Raw genomic sequence first — 21,937 nt, forward strand, 5'->3', positions numbered from 1 at the left:
ACAGAAGGAGATGCGGCATTGTTAGTCAAAGACTAGAATAGGCAGAAAGTAAATTTGATGATGACTCATCCACTGAGGTAATATGGGCTGAAATTCGAAACAGGAATGTAGGGGTCACCTTGATGCAAGTTTCTTATAAGCCTCCGAAAAGTTCCAGAGACGTAGAGAAAAGGATTGCAAAGATAATACTGGATAGAAGCAAAAGTAACAGGGTAGATGTTATTGGAGTCTTTAACTTTCCAAATATTGACTGAAACGTCATATAGTCCGAGAGCTTTAGATAGCCAATGTGGGTTGAATGGTTTCCTGACACAGAATATAGATAGACCAACAAGAAGCGAGGCCACATTGCACTTTTTACTGGGTGATGAACCAAGCCAGAATTTAGATTTGGATAGAGGAGCACAATTGGATTAAGTTTACATTGGAGATGGAAATGTATGGCCACAAACCGCAGAACAAAAGTTATAGCTGCAAGAAAATAAAATATGATGCCATTAGGCAAGATTTACGATGCATATGATGGGAAAGAGAGCTGCAGGGCAAAAGCACAATTGAAATGTGAAGTTTGCTAAACCATGACATACTGCATCTCCCTGATAAGTATGTACCTGAAACCCAGGGAGGAATTAGTCGAGCTCTTGTCATGTTGAAGAAATGGGCTTTCATAAAGATGAGGCATAAAGGCTCAGTTGGGACGCTTGAGTGTTTCAAGTTAGCCAGAAAGGACCGAAACAGAGAGCTAAAAAACACCCAAAAGCGAACATGAGAATCTTTGGCAGGAAGGATCAAGGAAACGCTTAAGTGTTCTATAGGTCTGTCAGGAATAAAAGAGTGCCTAGAGAATGATAAGGACCAAACAAGGACAGTCGTGGGAAGTTGTGTGTGGAGTCCGAACAGATAGGTGAGGCGCAAAATGAATATTTTTCATCACTATTCCCATAGGAAAAAGACAATGCTATCGAGGAGAACGCTGATATCTCGGCAAATAGACGAGATGGGAATGAGGCTAATCAGGAAGACGTGTTAGAAATTGTGGGAAGTTTGAAACGATGTAGAACGCCTGGGACGAATGTGATTTATCCTAGGATTCTCATGAAGCTAGGGAGGAGATTGCAGAGCATTTGGCTTTCATCTTTATGTTTTAATTGTTGACAGGAAAAGTGTCAGAAGACTGCAGGACAGACAATGTCCCCTTGATCAAAAAGGGGAGTAGAGACAACTCTGGTCATTATAGAGCAGTGAGCCTTACTTTGGTTGTGGGTAAATTGTTGGAAATGATCGTAAGAGATAAAATTTATAATCTTGTCAGAAGAAATAATTTCATTAGGGATAGTCAACACAGTTTTGTGAAGGGTAGTCCACTCCTCACAAACCTCATTGAGTTCCTTGACTTGGTGACAAAACAGGTTGATGAGCGTAAAGCAGTTGATATGGTGTATATGGATTTCAATCAGCCATTTTATTAGGTTCCCCACGGTAGGCTATTGCAGCCAATATGAGGGCAGGGGATTGAGGGTAATGTAGCTGTTTGGATCAGAAGTTGGTTAGCTGAAAGGAGACAGAAGCTGGTGGTTGATAAGAAATGTTCATCCTGGAGTTTATTTAATATTGGTGTACCACAAGGATCTCTTTTGGGACCACTGCTGTTTGTCATTATTATAAATGACCTGGATGAGTGCGTAGAAGGATGGCTTAGTAAATTTGCGAATGACAGTAAGGTTGGTAGAGTTGTGGATAGTGCTGAAGGATGTTGCAGGTTTCAGAGGGACGAAGACAAGCTGCAGAGTTGGGCTGAGAGGTGGGAAATGGTGGGTAATACGGAGAAGTGCAAGGTGATTCACTTTGAAGGACCAGCAAGAATAAAGATGTCCATGTATGTAGATCCGTGAAAGTTGCCACGCAGGTTGATAGGGTTGTTAAGAAGCCACACGGGCTGGCCAGTTTTAGTGTAAGAGGTATTGAGTTTCGGAGACACAAGGTCATCTTGCAGTAGTGTAAAACTCTTCTGCGACCGCGCTTGAAGTATTGCATACTGTTTGGTCACCAAATTTTCGGAAACATATGGAAGCTTTGGAGAGGTTTCAGAGGAGGTTTACCACCATGTCACCTGGTAAGGAGGGATGGCTGAGGGACTTGAGGCCATTCTCGTTAGAGAGAAGAAGGTTGACAGGTGGCTTATTGAGACAAAAAAGGTAATCAGAGAGTTAGGTAGGGTGGACAGTGAGAGCTTTTTTCCTCCAATGGTGATGGCTAGCACGAGAGGACATAACTTCAAATTGAGGGGTGACAGATGTCAGACTTAGTTTATATACTCAGAAAGTAGTAAGGGCTGGAATGCACTGCCTGCAACTGTAGTAGACTCGCAAAGATTAAGGGTATTTCAATGGTCATTGGATAGATATATAGATGAAAATGGCATAGTGTAGGATAGATGGGCTTCAGATTGGTTCCACAGGTCGGCATAACATCGGGGGCCAAAGGGCCTGTACGGCACTGTAATGTTCCATGTTCTACTATGACTCGTCTGGGAAACATTAACTGCATCATTGTGCAGTCCAAGCCAGTAAAAATGTTTTTATGTTTTAATTTGTGTTTTCCTCACTCCGAAATGACCCTCAAGTGGTAGCTCGTGCACAACTCACAACACATCCTTTCTGTCCCTCACAGGGAATACAATAAAATGAACTTTTACTCATTTCTTAGAACATAGAATATAGAACAATACAGCACAGAACAGGCCCTTCGGCCCACGATGTTGTGCCGATCATTTGTCCTAGCTTAAGCACCCATCCATGTACCTATCCAATTGCCACTTAAAGGTCACCAAAGATTCTGACTCTACCACTCCCACAGGCAGCGCATTCCATGCCCCCACCACTCTCTGGGTAAAGAACCCACCCCTGAAATCTCCCCTATACCTTCCACCCTTCACCTTAAATTTATGTCCCCTTGTAACACTCTGTTATCCCCGGGGAAAAAGTTTCTGACTGTCTACTCTATCTCTTCCTCTGATCATCTTATAAACCTCGATCAAGTCACCCCTCATCCTTCGCCGTTCCAATGAGAAAAGGCCTAGCATTCTCAACCTATACGAGGACGACCTGTTCTCCATTCCAGGCAACATCCTGGTAAATCTTCTCTGCACCCTCTCCAAAGCTTCCACGTCTTTCCTAAAGTGAGGCGACCAGAACTGCACACAGTACTCCAAATGTGACCTAACCAAAGTCCTGTACAGTTGCAACATCACTTCACGACTCTTGAATTCAATCCCTCCGCTAATGAACGCTAATACACCATAGGCCTTCTTACAAGCTCTATCCACCTGAGTGGCAACTTTCAAAGACCTATGAACATAGACCCCAAGATCCCTCTGTTCCTCCACCTCACTAAGAACCCTACCGTTAACCCTGTATTCCGCATTCTTATTTGTCTTTCCAAAATGGACAACCTCACACTTGGCAGGGTTGAACTCCATCTGCCACTCCTCAGCCCAGCACTGCATCATATCCAAGTCCCTTTGCAGCCGACAAGAGCCCTCCTCACTATCCACAACTCCACCAATCTTCGTATCATCTGCAAATTTACTGACCCACCCTTCGACTCCCTCATCCAAGTCATTAATAAAAATTACGAACAGCAGAGGACCCAGAACTGATCCCTGCGGAACTCCACTTGTAACTGGGCTCCAGGCTGATTATTTACCATCTACCAGCACTCTCTGACTTCGACCGGTTAGCCAGTTTTTCGATCCAATTGGCCACATTTCCCTCTATCCCATGCCTCCTGACTTTCCGCATAAGCCTACCATGGGAACCTTATCAAATGCCTTACTAAAATCCATGTACACGACATCCACTGCTCTACCCTCATCCACATGTTTGGTCACCTCCTCAAAGAATTCAATCAGACTTGTAAGGCAAGACCTACCCTTCACAAATCCGTGCTGGCTGCCCCAATCAAGCAGTGCCTTTCCAGATACTCATAAATCCTATCCCTCAGTACCCTTTCCATTACTTTACCTACCACCGAAGTAAGACTAACTGGCCTGTAATTCCCGGGGTTATCCCTATTCCCTTTTTTGAACGGGGCACAACATTCGCCACTCTCCAGTCCCCTGGTACCACCCCCGTTGACAGTGAAGATGAAAAGATCATTGCCAAAGGTACTGCAATTTCCTCTCTTGCTTCCCACATAATCCTCGGATATATCCCATCGGGCCCGGGGGACTTGTCTATCCTCAAGTTGTTCAAAATGTCCAACACATCTTCCTTCCTAACATGTATCTCCTCTAGCTTACCAGTCCGTTTCACACTCTCCTCTTCAACAATACGGTTCCTCTCATTCTTAAATACTGAAGAAAAGTACTCATTCAAGACCTCTCCTATCTCTCCCGACTCAATACACAGTCTCCCACTACTGTCCTTGATCGGACCTACCCTCGTTCTCGTCATTCTCATGTTTCTCACATACGCATAAAATGCCTTTGGGTTATCCTTGATCCTATCCGCCAGAGATTTTTCATGCCCTCTCTTGGCTCTCCTAATCCCTTTCTTCAGCTCCCTTCTGGCTATCCTGTATCCCTCCACTGCTCTGTCTGAACCCTGTTTCCTCAACCTTATGTAAGCCTCCTTCTTCCTCTTTACAAGACATTCAACCTCCCTCGTCAACCAAGGTTCCTCACACGACCATTTCTTTCCTGACTGACCGATACATACATATCAAGGACACGTCGTATCTGTTCCTTGAAAAAGTTCCACATTTCCACGACATTCTTCCCCGACATGCTATGCTCCCAACTTATGCTTCTCAGATCCTGTCTTACAGCATCGTAATTCCCCTTCCCCCAATTGTAAAACCTACCCTGTTGCACGCACCTATCTCTCTCCATAACCAAGGTGAAAGTCACAGAATTGTGGTCACCATCACCAAACTGTTCACCCACTAACAAGCCCATCACTTGTCCCAGTTCATTACCGAGTACCAAATCCAATATGGCCTCCCCTCTGGTCGGACAATCTACATACTGTGTTAGAAAAGCTTCCTGGACACACTGAACAAACACCGCCCCTTCAATTTACTTGATCTAAAGAGCTTCCAATCAATATTTGGGAAGTTGAAATCGCCCATGACTACTACCCTGTGGCTTTGCACCTTTCCAAAATCTGTTTCCCAATCTGTTTCTCCACATCTCTGCTGCTATTGGGGGGCCTATAGTAAACATCCAACAAGGTGACTGCACCTTTCCTATTTCTGACTTCAGCCCATACTACCTCTAAAGGCAGATCCCCCTCGAACTGCCTTTCTGCAGCTGTTATACCATTTCTAATTAGCAACGCCACCCCCCCCCCTCCTTTTTTACCACCCTCCCTAATCTTACTGAAACATCTGTAACCAGGAACCTCCAACAACCATTCCTGTCCCTCTTCTATCCACGTTTCCGTGATGGCCACAACATCGTAGTCCCAGAAGTTCACCGACCTTATTTCTGATACTCCTTGCGTTGAAGTATACGCACTTGAACCCATCTCTGTGTCCGCTTTCTCTTATCTGCCTGAATATGTGATTGCGTCCATTTTCTCATTTAGACATCAATTTTAAGGCAATAATATTCAGGAATACATTTGGAGTCCTTCTCTGTACATGCCATTTGATACAACTGTTTTCACTTTTCATGGTGCTGCTGTACGTCAAATTATTCATCTGAGCTAAAGATGTCAACTATTTGTTTCTGCTTTCTCTCAGCCGTCTGGTCAAGCAGGGTCTCTGCTAATTTCATATCAACTTTCGTATCTGTACTCTTTGATCTCTCATGTTTCAACTGGTGACTTTGTGACCTCATTACCACACAGTCACGAAAAATCCAAGGATGTATGTCCTGCAATTGTTCAGTTGCCTGAGCTTTCATTCGTGTTTCAAGTTCCGTCGCTAGCACTCCTACTGGTTAAATGGCTAGACTGTTAGCAAGGACAAATTGTATTCCTGAAGCTGACAGTTTGTCCAGTACTCCTACCACTACTTCCCCACTCTTGTCTGAACTCTAACCGCACATAATATATTTGAGCACCTTTGTCTCACCGTGAATTCCCATTACCAGTACCTTTTCTGGCAATAGTTCTTCAGACGTACATGTCTCCTCATCTTTCAGCATCACAGACTGAGAGGATCCTGTGTCTCTTATTATTATAATCTCTTTACCTGCTGCTCCTGGCCTGTACAAATAAACTTTAACTTCGCAAGTATGTATTTTTAAGAAGGTCCTCCTTAATCAACCTCGATCAGCTTGTACATTTTGGTGCAACTTTGTAGCCTCCACTGTGCTTTCTGCTACTGTTCCTTATACATGCACTTAAGATGGCTTTCTTCACCTCCTCATACCCCGCAGTGATAGTGATTTGAGAACCTCACCAGTTCTACCTACAAGTTTTGATTGGATCAACAAAACCCACATGGTCACTGGCCACTGCATTTGCTTCGCCACTTTTTCAAAGGAGATGAAAAAAACTTCCACATCTTACTCACCAAACTTAGGCAATTCTTGAATATTTTTAAACAGTTTCGCAACAGGTGGTTAATGGAAATGTTCATTTTGGCGTTGAGTTACCAATGATGTGTCGCACGGATCTGCTTTGGCCACTGCTGTTTGTCATTATCATAAATGACATGGACGAGGGCATTGATGGATGGATGAGTAAATTTGCAGATGACACTAAAATCGGTGGAGTTGTGTCCAATGCAGAAGGATGTTGCAGATTACAGAAGGGCTGCATAGCTGGACTAAGAGGTAGTAAATGCAGTTTGAAGTGGAGAAGTGTGAGGTAATGAACTTTTGAAGAAGTAACAGGAATAGAGTGTACTAGACTAATGTTAACATTCTTGGCAGTGTGTATGAGCAGAGAGATCTCAGTGTCCATTGGAATAGATCCCTTAAAGATGCAACCCAGGTTGATAGGATTGTTAAGAAGGTATGTGGTGTGTTAGCTTTTATTGTTAAAGCGATTGAATTTTGGAGCCATGCGGATATCTTGCAGCTGTACAAAACTCTAGTTCTGCCACATTTGGAGTATTGCATACACTTCTGTTCACCACATTATGTGAAGATGTGGACGCTTTGGAAGGGGTGCAGAGGAGATTTAACAGGATGTTGTCTGGTATGGAGGAAAGATCTTTGAGGAGAAGTTGAGGGACTTGAAGCTGTCTTCGTTAGAGAGAAGCAAGTAAAAAAGGTGACTCAATAAAAACATTCAAGATGATCAGAGGATTACGTAGGGTCAACAGTGAAAGACTTTTTCCTCGGATGATGATGGCTAGCACGAGGGGACAGAGCTTTAAATTGACGTGATAGATATAGGGCAAATTTTAGATTTAGTTCCTTTACTCAGATCGTAGTAAGGGCGTGGAATGCCTTGCCTGCAACAATAATTGCCTTGCCAACTTTAAGTGCATTTCAATGGTTACTGGATAAATATATGGAAATAATGGAATAGTGCAGGTTAGATGGACTTCAGATTGGGTTCACAGTTTGGCACAATTCCAAAGGGTCTGTATTGCGTTGTATTGTTCTATGTTCTACATACACGACACGTCGGTTCGTCGCATTGCCTCGAGGTTGGCAAAAACAATAAATTCAAACTCAGTTGGGTTTTCGCATCCTGAGACATAACTTAAACTACTGGTTAATTTCGAATTGTTGTGTAAAAAGCATCCAACGCCCAGGTATCATTTTCAAAGCCAAACACTACAAATTTCAATTCTCCAGTACACTCAGAGACTGCTTGCTAGATACATGAGAGGTGCTTGGAAACAATCAGTGCAAAACAGCATTCACTTTCATAACACTATCACCACATAGAATCGTAGAATAGAGAAGATGCCCATCGCGTCTGCACTGCCAAGCACTGATCCAACTGTTTTATAAAGTTTCTGAGGTTACCTGCCTCAACCTCCCTCCAAGGTAGTGCATTCTAGATGCATACCACCCTCTGTACAAAAAAAGATGCATACCACCAATTCTCTCTTAACGTCTTGCCTTTTAGTTTACAAGTATGTCCCCTTGTTCTTGATCCTCTAAATAAGGGAAACAGCTGCTGTATACTCAACTTCTCTATACGCGCTCTTATACACCTCCACGAGGTTCTCCCTCAAACTTCCTTGGTCAAACGAAAAGACCAAGCAAGACACCTCCCTTCATAGTTTGAGGTCTTCCTTGTTTTGACACTTCTGAATTGCATTGTCTCACATTCATCGGTGTTAAATTTCATTAGCAATTGATCCTTCTATCAGAACCATCTGTCAAAATCCTCTCGTAACTTGATGCTTTCCTCCTCACTGTGAACCAACGAGCTAACCTTTGTATCATACACAACACTATTTATATTCTTATCATGAGCCTCAGGTTCATGAGCCATTAGCACAAATACTGGGAAAAGTGGGATCTACAGAAAGGGGATTGTCTCCATCTGAACTGCAATGGGACAGGTGTTCTTGCCAACTCAAAAACTGGATAAGTAGCCAGGATTTTAAACTGAATTGTGGGGCAAGGGATACCATTTTAAAAAAAAGGTGGGCGGCACGGTGGCACAGTGGTTAGCACTGCTGCCTCACAGCGCCAGAGACCTGGGTTCAATTCCCGACTCAGGCGACTGACTGTGTGGAGTTTGCACGTTCTCACTGTGTCGGCGTGGGTTTCCTCCGGGTGCTCCGGTTTCCTCCCACAGTCCAAAGATGTGCAGGTCAGGTGAATTGGCCATGCTAAATTGCCCGTAGTGTTAGGTAAGGGGTAAATGTTGGGGTGGGTTGTGCTTCGGCGGGGCGATGTGGACTTGTTGGGCCGAAGGGCCTGTTTACACACTGTAAGTAATGTAATCATCCCAGACATTCTCACCATCATCATTTATGAATATCACAATCAAACCATGTTCTTCCTATTCTCCAGATGTTATTCACCAAAGATGAATTGATCAGTCCAATCTTAACTTTTTTCCTTATTTTAGTGAATTTATAGAATGATGCAGTTGAGGGTTTTTTTTATAGAAGAGCCAAAAGTAACATTTGGGATATGGGGCAGAATTTACCTTTCATACTCTGCCCTCTGCATGTTTTATTCATAAGGCTTGTACGTCATTAATGGTGGACTCGATTGTGACACGTTGTACTGAACATTTCATGTGGACCTGAAACACGCTGTTTGTAACATTTTCATTTGCAGGTTAGGCACAGATTCATTCATTAGCTTTGTTTGAAAGTGCAAGAGTGATGAGGATAAAGATTCAATTAAATTCAAAATTATAGACACTCTATAAAGGATCAAATCATATTTTCATCTCTACCTTAAATTGGAAGTTTGCAATTGGGACAAGCACTTACTGTTCCTTATATTGTAAAAGAAAGTTTGAAACAAAAACGAGGCAATGCACTACAGGAGCAAAGCATGTCATCTTCACTTGAGTTGATACAGAAAAGCAGAATGAATGGACAATGTTAACAAGAATAAAGTGTAAGAAAAACAGATCAGAAATCTTTTCTTAATTTTTTGTTTCACCGCTGATCAATTTCTCTTCTCCAAATACACATTTTTCCATGTCACTGATATGTCATCTCCCACACTTCCTCTTTCCTACTTTTTCCTTCCACTCCTACTTCCCTTGACATGCCCCTTCCGCTGTTACATCCCCGTCCACTGACCAACAATTCACACTCCACTTCTGTCACACCACTTCCCGTTTACTCACACATTCCCGACTATCCCTTTCCCTTTTTGCTCTCCAGGTGTTTGACGGAAGCTGCTGCTTTCTCTATTGCTATAGGCATCACTGAATGATGAGGCTTGAACAAGCATTGTCCAATAGGAAGAGCGAATAGCGTGTTTACCGCTGTCTGATGCACCATGAACGGGATGATATATTCCCCAAAGTACATTACGGAGCTTCTTTCTATCCCTGTGTCACAGCGCTTAACTAAACAGCCTCATCACAAATATAACAAACGCCTCATAACAAAATTGGAGGTGCTTGCATCAATTTTCTTTTAAACATAATGAGTCAGTGAGCACATTGTTCAAACAAACAATGTTCTTGTCTTCTGCTCTTTGTCATTTTAGCTGATGCCCCATTGTCAACTGAGTTGAGATCAGAGTTACTTCCCTTGCCATTAATGTCGTACATGACTGAGTATGGTATCAAGGATACTGAACAAAATTTTGATCAATATTAATCTTCAACTGATATAAATTAGAATAAAAACGACTTTCTCTAACAGCAAACATTAAACCAGCAGGATCACCAATCCCTGCTCATTGTCTTCCATAACACTCTCCATCCCGATTAATTTGCTGTTCCTTCACTGTTATTTGCGAAAACATTTCGAATTCCATTACAAACAGCTCTGTGTGTACTTGCACTAATTCAACAGAATAGGGTCGAGAATGCAATAATCCAGTGGTAATGGGGATGACAAGTAAACTCTGCCCCTGCTAGTGCTTTCCAAAACCCATGGAAGATTATGCCCTGTTAAAAATGCCAATAGACTTTATGTTTTCATAGTTTGGTCTAAAGTCTGAAAAAGATAAGGCCTTGCTAGTTGCACGTAACCTCATCGACCTCAGCAGCATGATATGACATTAAAGTAACAAGCCTCAGAATTTTTATTCATTTACTTTCACAGGATTGATCGTGCAATGCCAACGCCACTGAGTTCAATATTTCCATGGCAAGTTATCACAATACAACATGTCATCGATATTAGGGACATTTCATACAGGACACTTTATGATTTTTCATTTAATGCCCTTAACCAAATTCTTGTGGATCCATCTGCAATGGTCGCTCCGATGTTCGAGATTCAGGTCAAATAATGTTTTACAGACCAGAAAGTGAAGGGAATTGGAGAAACTCAGCAGGTCTGACAGCATTGGAGGAATTAACTTTTTGGAGTCCAGTATTCCTTTTTTACACAACACGTTCACATCAGTCTCGATACGTTACCACTATTTCACTCTACAGATGTTTCCAATCTGATGCATATCACACTGAGCTGCCTTAACGACTTTACGTTTGAATGAAATTTCGAGTTGGTACTCTGATTACACAATATGTAGCACCATTTGAGACTCCACAGGCACAAAGAAATCTCTGGCCTAACACTGTAAAAGATCAGCCACATGGAACACATTTTATGTAACAGAACATCTCAACATCCTTCAGGAGAGTTTGCAAAATAAACATTGGGCACCGACACATTGAATGGTATTCCCTTGAATGCCGAAAATTTGGATTGCAGGGCAAGCTTTGAACAAATATTAAAATGGAGAGAGGCAGACTGGTTGAGGGATGGAATATCAGAAATTCCTGCTCAGGCAAGGCCATAGTGGAATAATGAGAGTCTGTGATGCTAAAGAGGGCAGAATGAGTGGAACACAGGTATCTCAGAGTGAGGGAGTGCAGGTAACAGAGGCAGGGAGCAACGGAGTCCAAGGTGCAGATATCACAGAGAGTTACAGACTGATCAAGAGGGATTTTTGCTTTTTTTATCTGGAGAAAATTTCCTATTCATAGAAGCAGTAGCTTAGTGGGATTATCAGCAGACTATTAAACCAGAGACCCAGGTAATGTTCGGAGGATCTGGTTATGAATTCCATATGACAGAAGATGCAATTTGACTTTGGAATTTGATGGCGGCATTACCTTACACTGAAAGACTGAAGAGACTCAGCTTGTATACCCTTGAGTTTAGAAGACTGAGAGGGGATCTGATTGAGACATATAAGATTATGAAAGGATTGGACACTCTGGCAGCAGGAAACATGTTTCCGCTGATGGGTGAGTGCCGAACCAGAGGACACAGCTTAAAAATAAGGGGTAGACCAATTAAGACAGAGATGAGGAGAAACTTCTTCACCCAGAGAGTGGTGGCTGTGTGGAATGCTCTGCCCCAGAGAGCATTGGAGGCCCAGTCTCTCGATTCATTTAAGAAAGAGTTGGATCGAGCTCTCAAAAATAGTGGAATCAAGGGTTATGGAGGTAAGGCAGGAAGAGGATACTGATTAGGAATGATCAGCCATGATCATATTGAATGGCGGTGCAGGCTCGAAGGACTGAATGGCCTGCCCCTGCACCTATTGTCTATTGTCTATTGACTTAAATGAAAATCTGGAATTAAAAGACTAACTATGACCTGTTTGATTGTGACAGGGACCTATCTGATGACAGCAAGAACTGTTAACAATATCAGTCAATGGGAGGCGGTTGGATGCTCGGCAATTGAGTGGGAAAATGGTCAAGAGTCGAGTGGTTGGTACTCATGGACACGAGGAGCTCCCAGGGTAGGAGAAAGTTGACTATTCAGGACTCAGACAAGGTGGAACCTCAGAGACAGTTTCAGGGAAAGGAGGGACATGGAAGAGACACCTGCTCAGATTATCTCAATTTGAATGACAAAGAAGCTCAATGAGCTCCTTACTACAAGTTCGAGGAGAGAGAAAGGTGAACTTTTCAAAAGGAACTGCGAAGGACACTAGAAAGTGTTAGTAAGCTGGGTGTTTACCTCAAATTTGATATAATTGACTTTTTGTCCCATTATAAACATCTGAAACCAAGCTAGAATTTCCACAAGGTCAATTGAGGAAGACTACAATGAATCAAATTGGATGCTGGATATGATTAACAGCAAATTCCAACTCCTTCAGTGATGGAAGTTACACAGGCAGTTATGTAGTTAACGTGGTGTTGTAATGCATACCCAGTATCATATAACAGGCCTCCAGTAACAGATAATGATAGTGCGTTGTGACAGGTTAGCCGAGTCACTGGTACATGAGCTCATGCTGAAGATGATGAGATGGTAATGTGATAGGTTAAGTGTAATGGAGGGAACCGGTGTGGCAGACGGTGATTAGAAAGATAAAGCAAGCCAGCATGACGGGCTATGCTAATGTTATCCAATAAGCGCTGGAAGAACAACTGTATAAGTTGCAGGAGAACAAAGAGCCTGTGGGCAGCCAGGGAAGACACTTAGCTGGCTCCCACAGCTTTGATTTTGCAAGATTAAAGTTTAATTTAGTGAAGGATTTTCTGTGTCTCCTGGTAATTCTTTATAAAACATTGAGTGATTCTTCCACAACACAGTCAGAGGGAGATCACTTCAATGAGTACTTACAAGTTAGAAATAGGTTTTATATAGTGTGTTTAACATAAAGTGCATTTATTTCACTGTCATCCCGAACAGTTATCCATTCAACTGAGCTGGAGTTCATTAACTTCAGTGGAAACCTGTCCCAGTGGATATCATTTTGTTATCAATTACAAAACTAATTAAGTTCTTTGACATAGCTCCATATCAGGTGGGACTTGAAACAAAATCTTCTGGCTGAGACTATAAAGCAGGGAGATGTCCACAGTAAAAACCAGGCACTGTCATTTCTCATGAATACGCTGGTGTTTCAGCAGACTGGATTTCACAATGTATCTCTTCCCACAGTCTGTGCCTCTACCTTCTGAGAGATCGCTGTTGTTTTAACACGTTGGATTTATGAGAAAACCTTTCCCATTGTGTGAGCAGGTGAATGGTCACTCCCCAGTGTGGATCCGTTGGTGTTTAATGAGGTTGGACGATGGCTTGCACCCACACCCACAGTGAGAGCACATGGTCTCTCGTCACTGTGAGCATGTTGTTGGGATATCAATGCCCCAGAGTTTTTAAAACACCTCCCACATTCTGAGCATTTCAAAGATCTGTTCTCTGTGTGAAGTTGCTGGGGTTTCAGCAAGGTGGATGATCGAGTGAACCCTTTCCCATCCTTGGAACAGATGAATGACCTTTCTCCGCTGTGGCTGTATTTATACTGTGACAGGGCAGATGATCTGCTGAAGATTTGGGACGAGAAGGGATTCCCGTACTTCTCGTACGTCCCCGACCACCAAGGTAATACTTAAAGGTCCCTTTTCTTACCTTGGTCTGTGCACAAGAGATACCTGGTTGAATCCGCGCGTCCGTATCCCGTGGCAATACCTGGCAACCACTACCGTTGCCTATCCCGGTCACTTGCCTGACCGAACTTCCTGCCCCATGTTTGTGCACCTTGTCCCGCAGCAATTCCCCGGATAGATCCACCTGGCAACAGTGACAACTGCTACCTACCCTGGTTGATCGGGTTCGCATAACCCGGTCGCCCAGAAGCCCGGTTCCCCGGATATATCCAACAGGCAGCCACCCGGATACATCCACCTGGCAACGGTAACAACCGCTACCTACCCTGGTTGATGTGTTCGCCTAACCCGGTCGCCCAGAACCCCAGTTCCCCGGATACCCGGATACATCTGACTGGCAGCAACTGCCGCTGCCGGCCTCCCGGATATATCCACCTGGCAATAGTATCTACGGCTACCCACCCTGGCTGACCGGATTCGCCTATTCCAGTTGCCAGCACCCCGGGTCCCCGGATATATCAGACTGGCAGCAACTACTCCTGCCGACCCCGGTCGCCCAGAATAATCTTTTAAGACTTTCTTACCCAGGTCTTGTGCACACAAGAGTCACCCGACCGAACCTGTCGCGTCTGCCCATCTTGTTTCCAGGGTCTCTCAGTCCGGATCACGCTCGCCCAAAGCCGCCGCGGCAACAAGGGGAAACTAGAGATCGCCGAAATCAGCGAGGTGCACCTTCTCCGTTTCTCCAAAAATGCCGAGTGACCAGAGCTTGGGATCCCAGAACGAGCCCCCAAATCTGTTAGAAACAAATTTAATAAAATTTAGACGAGACCACCTAAACTGGAAACAAGACAATTTATTCTACGATCTTGCAAGAAAGGGCATCAAATGCAGAAACAATTGAGCAAATTAGAACTCAGGTTAGTGTACAGTTATACCCTATGAGCTGAGTGAGGTCATCCCTCCAGACTCCTAATTACCCAATCTCTCTTACTGTACCATACCACTGCCCAGCTGCGCTCCACCCTTATTACTTCCCCCTTCCCCAGGTTGGCAACCTTCCTCTCTGTAAGTGCTGACACACACATTATTTTTTCGACAGTACATCAAGATCTGGTTTAACATCTTGTATCAATTCTGCTGGTACACTCCATTTCTGCTGGTACATTCCATCCTCGGACATTTCATTAACTTGTATCATTTTGTATAGCCCAAGCATTTCCGTTGTCTCAGCTTTTTGCTGAAAACATAATTTTTAAAAAGAACTTATTTGCTATAATAATTAATATTTATTTAACCACAATTATACACTGAAAAGTAGAGATACTCTTCCCTAAATACCTGCAGAGTTAATAGTTCTCTTGCTGTACCCCTTTTCTGTATGTTTTTTCTATATCTGCAAAAACAACACTTTTCCCCATTTCTAACAAGCTCAAACTAAGTCTCATTCAATCTGTTCTGTGCCTGTGGAAAGGATGTTCTCTGTTTTGACAGGGTTAACATACCTTCTGTTTGTTAGAAGCAGCTGGTCACACTTAGTTTTGTACTGAGGAAATATGACTTTGTCTTCGTCATTTAAATATTTGCTTGGCGGAACACAGAAGATTTTTCACCTCTAAATCAATATAAGCCACGTTAGGCAAGATTAAACAGATCAGTGTGGCAGACAGTTAATAATCATTTGGGTATTTTTAAACCTGGCAATTCAAACAGAACCAGGTTTCAATTCTACTCTTTCCCCGAGTTGCACACGTCTCCTTTTCTTTTAATTGCAACTTTCTGACAATTCGGTGAGATCCAGAACTAACATCTGCACACCTCCAAGAATGGGAATTCCCGAAGCAGCTGCTATGCTGACATACACCAACAGCAAGCTGCCAATACACTAAGTGTTGATGGAAAGAACAAGGGACGCTATGTCTAATGTTTTACTCGAAACGTCAAGTCTGTTCACTCTAATACGTATCCTTTATAAGATTGTCACAAAATTATGGTCTGTACTTCCATTCTTCACTGCCCAACATCAACAAACAGCATGAAACAGAAGCCAAACATTTAATTCCCTCAGTGTTTAGGGGATTGCAAACCCCAAGAATGTCCCACAGCAGCTTCTTCCCGCTCTGTCTCCCTCAGCAGGCCCCCACACAGCCCGAGAAAGGCCTCTCTGTTCCCCCCAGCCCGCTCACTCCAAGTTCCGGGACCAGTTCCTGCTCCGCTCGGCCTCTTACAAATAGCCCCCGGTTCTCCCTGAACTCACCCCGAATCAATCCCGGTCTCGGAGCCCCCTCTGTGTCCCAGGCTCCCATCCCGATGTGCTCTGGAAGGAGCCTGCTGTTCCCTCGCTTCCCTGGGCGCTGATCTCTCCATTGCGGTCTGTTTCAAACAAACCTCTTGCACTCACTGAGTAAATGCTCCTCAATGGCAGCGCTGGGGGAGGAGCAGTCAGCTATGGGGAAGGGGCAGCATCGCGCATGCGCTGCTTCAGGATGCAGGAATAAATCATTCGCATTAAATCGACAGTGATAGCAGCTGTGCTAAACCCCAGACCCAGTATTGGGGATTAGGGTCAAAGCACAAATATTACTTCCAAAACAAAAGAAGAGACTAAATAAGCGTGGATTGTTTTCTCTCGAGCTGGGAAGCATAAATGAGGGCTCATGATTTTGGTGTAAAATGTTATGAGGCGTATGGACAGGGTGAATAAAGAGAAGCTGTTTCCCGTGTTTGAAGATCAATCACAAGTGGTGATTGGGTTAGGATATGGTAAGGGTAAGGACTCTCACTATGATGGAGTGTAAGGGGTAAAGATATAGAGGCTATTGTGGGTGCAGACTCGATGACTGAAGTGTTTTTCTGTGCTGTATGAATATATCTGTGTCAGCTGTTGCTCTGCGTATCTCAGAGTATAGTTATTAATCTGTACATGTCAGTCTCTGGTTTATTACTGCATTTATCATACGCCACATGTCAAAGCTTTTGTACTGTGTATGTGAGAATCTAGTTATCAACCTACAACTTTCATACAGCCTTTCATACACTCTGATCAGATACCCGAGACTGACCAAATCTCATTTGTTAGCATTTGACACATTTCCCTTTATATCCTTCCTGTTCATTTACCCATCCAGGTTACTTTTAAATGTTGTAATTGTTCCCAACCTTCATCAAATCCTCTGGAAGCTCATTCCATATGGACATCACCCCCTGCATGAAAGGTTGTCCCTTAGGTCATTTCAAATCTTTGCCCTCTCACCTTAAACCTATGCCCTCTATGCTCCACCACTCGAGGAGAAAGACCTTGGCTTTTCATTCTATCGATGCCCCTCATGATTTTATAAGCAGCTGTAAAAATCACCCTCAGCTTCCGATCCTCCACAGAAGAAAAAGCCCCAGCCTATTCAGCCTCTCCTGATAGTTCAAACCCTCTAGTCCTGGTAACATCTCTGTCAATATTTTTTGCACCCTCTTAAGATTAACAACATTTTTCCTATAGCCGCGTGACCAGAATTGTATGCAGTCCGCTAAAACTACCCTAACCAATGTCCTGTGCAGCCCTAACATGATATCCCAGCTCCTAAACTCGATATGCTTACTAAAGAAGGCAAGCATGCCAAACTCCTTTTTTCCACAATCTGTTATACCTGCCACTCCACTTTCAACCAGCAATTCATATGCACCTGTAGGTCTTATTGTTTGGCAACACTCGCCAGGCTCCTACCATTAACTGTGTAAGTCCTGCCCTATTTTGAGCAATGAGAATATATGTGTAACTATCATTCACTCCCTGTCAGCCTCTGCAATGTGAATATGTGAGAGCAGCTTCGTCAGTTTCTGCTGTGTGACTGTGAGAGTGAAGTCCTTAATCTGTACGAACCACTTTCTACTCTTGCGTACCAATTTGGCTTAATTCTCTGGCAGCCACTAATATTCTCCGTGACTGCGGTTTATTCCGTGAGAGAAGGAATGAGATGTTTAATTAACATATAGGGATGGTTTTGAAATGTGAAATAAAGAGATTAATTGCAGATTGCAGTTCTTGGCGCTTGGTTTTGTTTCTGCCAGTTCGTCAGGTCCAGAAAAAAAAGGTAGAAAGAAACAGATGGGATTCGGCAAATGAATGAGCGAAAGAGATTGTCTGAAGTATACATTTGTAACCTAATTAACAGGTATTGGTGGATTCTCCTCTGAACAACGTCCTCATTCTTATACAGCATTCTTTTATGCAAAACATACTCCGTTACTTGTGAATCGGCGGGCTTTTCAAATTGGAAAGAAAGCTGGTTAGCATTTGGCGCTGGCTTCGAGAGAAGAGAACGTGCCCTCTCTTCTCTGCCTCTTGGGAACATATTAAACACCAGTGAATCTATTTTTCAGTTTACTGCTATTTGCTCAAGTTACTCTCTATTTGATTATTCCGGGAGCTACAAGCCCCAGTTGGCGTGTAAGCCCTGAGTTTCATCATTGGGAAACAAAATAAGTTCCCTTTCTCTTACAGACCCACGTGTAGATACATTACACACTGATTTCTCAACTTACAAAACTCCGCGGAATTCTGTTGGGTTGCAGAATGTTGTAAATGGGGCTTTCTGCTTCTGTTAGAAGCTTTCAAAATGAACCGAGATCAAACCAGAACAGTGGCCGGACTGGAATAGTTAATGTGGAGCTTTTGCAACAAGGGAGTACGATATTAAAATAATATCTAAAGGCGGTGTTCGTTATTAATGCGCTCCTGGCGAAGAACGTTCATGTAATCCTGACAGGGCTGAATGAGGGCATTCGGCCCATCGAGTCTGAACCTCCCCTCCAAAGAGCATCTCGGATCCTTCAAACAGCCTATGGGCTCACTTCTCCTAAAGAGAGACTGTGTGAACTGTACTTTTATAATCTAAAAGCAAATTAACGATGAATTACGAAAGCATTATTTTCTATAAAACTCCCTTCTCTCATCTCCATCTCGGCGGGATGCCCAAATCTGAACGAAAACGGATGATGATTTCCCGCCTGCCTTCTCAGCAATGATCAGATAGTAGTCATGATTCGGAGATGCCTGTGTTGGACTGGGGTGTACAAAGTTAAAAATCACACAACACCAAGTTATACTCCAACAGGTTTAATTGAAAGCAGTAGCTTTCGGAGCGCTGCTCCTTCATGGCAACCACGTGATGAAGGGGCTTCGCTTTGAAAGTTAGTGCTTCCAATTAAACCTGTTGGACTACAACCTGGTGTTGTGTGATTTTTAACAATGATCATATAGTTACAGCTGGTGGGAACGCCAAGGGAGATAATTAGGAGAGAGGGTCTTTAATCCGGAATACTCCACTACCTTCGTAGATGATGTACAAATTTCATTGCAATATGTATTCTTTTCACTGCCGCTGAATGGGAATAACTCCCCGGCTATGCATTACTCACTGATGTTTAACATGCTCGCTTTCTCTCTCGGAATAAAAAAGACTGTGTCGAAAAATTGACTCACTGGTGAGTCAATGTTTTTGAAGATGCAAATTAGGAAAGGGAGTAAGGTATGATCGTTTGGAATATATTTTTGTAATGGCAAAAACAAATCACCGAATAAGAATTCACACATTCTCCTCTGGCATTTTGGCGGGCTTTTCAATTCGAAATAAAAGCGGCCGATCTCTTGGCGCCAAATCTTCTCTCGCACCTTCTGCACAGCAAGCCATGTTAACATCACGATAAACAATGAGGAGAGAGGGCTTTTGTTGGGGGAATTCCTAATTATGTAGTAAAATTACAAATCTCTAATATCGTATTATAATAAATTCTGCGATCACCAAAGACCTCGGTCGCTGTATTTTCATTGTCGCTGACTGACTCCAAATCAATACTTTACTCAATCCCCATTTACTTGTTCCTTTCATAATAACAATACTAATGCAACCCATCGTTTCCTGCTCTCTCTGGATGGTTTAGTGGCTCTGAAAAGAGCCGTTGTGTTTCTCTCTCTCTCTCGGGGTGCATGTGCCGGGCCGGCCAGGCTCCGTTTAGGCTCCCCGCGGATCCGGCGGGCCAGCTGGATATCTTTGGGCATGATGGTGACCCGCTTGGCGTGGATGGCGCACAGGTTGGTGTCCTCAAACAACCCCACCAGGTAAGCCTCGCTGGCCTCCTGCAGGGCCATCACCGCCGAGCTCTGGAAGCGCAGGTCGGTCTTGAAGTCCTGAGCGATCTCTCGCACCAAGCGCTAGAAGGGCAGTTTGCGGATCAGCAGCTCGGTGGATTTCTGGTAGCGGCGGATCTCCCGCAGAGCCACCGTGCCGGGCCTGTAGCGATGAGGCTTCTTCACTCCGCCCGTGGCCGGAGCGCTCTTGCGGGCCGCTTTGGTCGCCAGCTGTTTGCGGGGAGCTTTCCCTCCGGTGGATTTGCGCGCTGTCTGCTTGGTCCTGGCCATTCTCTCCAACTCTCTGTAACACACACACAGGCTGCTGCTGTCAATGCTGAGGCTGCGGCGGTGCTGCCTGTTTTCGGGAATAGAGAGCCCGCCCTAGAGCTGGGATTGGATACAGCCCTGTCCCTCAGCCCACAGAGAAACAGCTCCGGAAGGCACAGAAAAGGCAGGAAAAGAATTGTTGGAATCTGATTGGGTAACGTGAAATGACAGTTGGTCAGTTTGAAAATTCCCGCCGAATTCACCCTCACAAAACTTGAGATTAAATTAACCATTAAAACGCAAAACATCACCCGTCTGCAACGAAGATAAAAAGTAATATTTTATAGTAATTATTTAAAACCGAGTTAGCTGTCAGCGCGGACAGGAGGCGGAATCATTGCCTGATCTGTCTGTAACAGGCAGGAGGAAAGGCGGGGTTTAAAACAGCCCAGGCAAACTGAACAACCGAACTTGTACCGGCCGTGAATCAATCTAAATAACCCCGCCGATTTAAGCATCTTAACATCAGTGTACACCGATAAAAGGACAGATCACTTTCGCTTTGGCCTTGCCTTTAGCCGGTTTGCTGAGGGGTTTGGGGGTTTTAGGGCCCTTGGCCTTTTTCACCTTCTTCACGGGAGTCCGTTTCTTTGGCGCTGTTTTGCTCACCACTTTCTTTGGCGGTGCCGTCTTCTTGCCACTCGCTTTCTTGGCTGGGGATTTCTTGACTGTCGCTTTCTTGGCCGGGGATTTCTTCGCTGTCGCCTTCTTGGCCGGTGATTTCTTCACGGCCGGTTTTTTGGCGGCCGCTGATGTTCCCGCCTTCTTTCCCGCTTTTGCCTTGACTGGATTCTTTGGGAGTTTGAAGGAGCCGGAGACGCCATGGCCCTTGACCAGAACAAGGGAGCCGTTCGCCAGGCACCTCCTGATACTCATCTTGATCTGTGCCTTTCGCTTCTCTCGATCCCGCTTCTCTCCAGCCCCTTCTTTACAGCGGACAGAGAACCCCCTTTGCGATCCTTCATATCCCCGACAACCTTCAGAATCAGCTCTCCCAACCCGGGACCGGGTGTTTTTTTCCTGGGAGCCGCTGCCTTCTTCTTGGGAGCCTTGGCTTTGGTGGGAGCGGATGCTGGAGGAGCCGTTTCGGCGGCTGCACTGTCGCTCATGTTGAGAACTCTGCGCTGAATCTCTCTCTGGGTCGGTCTGAACTGGGTCAGCAATGAAGCTGCTGGGGGCGGCACTGAGCAACTTCAAGGCAGCGAGCGGACGGCGCAGGGACAACCCGCCGTCAGCTCCCTGCTCTTGCTGCCTCTCTGTGTTTCTCTAACGGCCTAAACTCTCCGATTGCTCTGAAATTCCGCATCTCCAGAGAGCCAGGCTCGATCGCTCCTCACCCTGACACTGGAAGGTTTACGGCCGAAAATTTTTCACTCGAATTGACGGCTCCGTTGTCGAGTTAAACGCACTTTGCTGCTGCACTGATCGCGGTTTCTGAGCTGAACGGTGACATTGTCGCTACTTTTAGACCGAAATCTTGAAACTTACAAATATATTGATTTGAATTCTACCTTTGGGGTTTAGAAGGGGAGCAGAGGGATAACCTGAATTGTAAATATTTTTG

General features: G+C 44.2%; 2 pseudogenes; both read right to left on the bottom strand.

The window, feature by feature from the left end:
* Nucleotides 1-19,800: 19,800 nt before the first annotated feature.
* On the bottom strand, nucleotides 19,801-20,334 carry LOC122544566 (histone H3-like; annotated as a pseudogene).
* A 504-nt stretch (nucleotides 20,335-20,838) lies between these two features.
* LOC122544499 (histone H1-like) lies at nucleotides 20,839-21,482 on the bottom strand (annotated as a pseudogene).
* Between the last annotated feature and the right edge of the window lie 455 nt (nucleotides 21,483-21,937).

This window comes from Chiloscyllium plagiosum, unplaced genomic scaffold, assembly GCF_037043375.1.
Source record: "Chiloscyllium plagiosum isolate Xiang-an unplaced genomic scaffold, Cpla_swu_hap1 HiC_scaffold_49, whole genome shotgun sequence".
In the NCBI taxonomy this organism is placed as follows: Eukaryota; Metazoa; Chordata; class Chondrichthyes; order Orectolobiformes; family Hemiscylliidae; genus Chiloscyllium; species Chiloscyllium plagiosum.